Source organism: Eurytemora carolleeae, unplaced genomic scaffold (assembly GCF_000591075.1).
Source record: "Eurytemora carolleeae unplaced genomic scaffold, Eaff_2.0 scaffold453, whole genome shotgun sequence".
NCBI lineage: Eukaryota > Metazoa > Arthropoda > Copepoda > Calanoida > Temoridae > Eurytemora > Eurytemora carolleeae.
The window spans coordinates 250,764-251,767 of record NW_019396460.1 but is presented as its reverse complement, the minus strand read 5'-3'; positions in this window follow the sequence as shown (position 1 = coordinate 251,767).

The following is a 1,004-nucleotide window of genomic DNA, read 5'->3' as shown; positions in this document are numbered from 1 at the left end:
AAAAAAATTCACATTTGATAATTTTTTCACAAACACCATTTGAGAGTCACATTCAAATTTAGACCGGATATAGCCATTTCTGCGATCAATATTTAAATGGTATTTGAAAATATTCAGTTTTAGAGAGGAAAGTTTAAAGGGCCCTGCTCCTTTGCCACCCATACATTCTAAATTCTAACTAAAACAGTTGCTGAAACTAGTAACTACCGAAGACGAGGATGATCTGAAGAAGAGCGAGGAAATTGAGAAACCTGAACAAATCGAGAAGAAAAAAAAGGCGGGTAGATTAGCACATTTTTTAAGCGGATTTAGGAAAAAGAAATCAGAGCTGAAAACTTTAGAATTGTGGATATCGATATCAATGCTAGATCTCCTCATTTTATTAAACTTTAGACTTATTTAATTAATCTTACGTTAATGTCCGTTGATTGTAGAAACCGAACAGCTAATCAGAAATCAAGGGTCAGAACTAGTTCTCTGGGATTGAGTCGTTAACGATCATGATGAAAACATTTCATTTTTCAGCAGATTTTCTAAAGACAATGAAACAACCGTAGAAGTTAAGAACCCAAAGGAGGAAAAGGGTTAGAGAATTTCTTTCATAAAAATACAAATGTCAACAAAGATGACTCTACCAAGATACGAGACGATGCCGTCAATTACAATGACTTCGACGATGACGAAGAGAATGATGATGATGATACTGATGATATTACAAAAGATTCAAGTACCGAAAACTGCTGTTAAACCATGAAAGAAGGAGTAGAATTTACAACTTCAATAATTTTGTTCAAAATAATTTAGAAAACGATTTGTTGTCCTCAACTTCTACACTGCCTAGAGTGCAAACCAAACCTAAACCTAAATGTGAACCTGAATTTTAACCGGATTAGTGTCCTAAACCTGGGAAGTTTCGACTTGAATAAGCTTTAATTGGCTTAATTAAAGGGACCATTCACATATTTGGGTATATATATATATATATATATATATATATATACTAT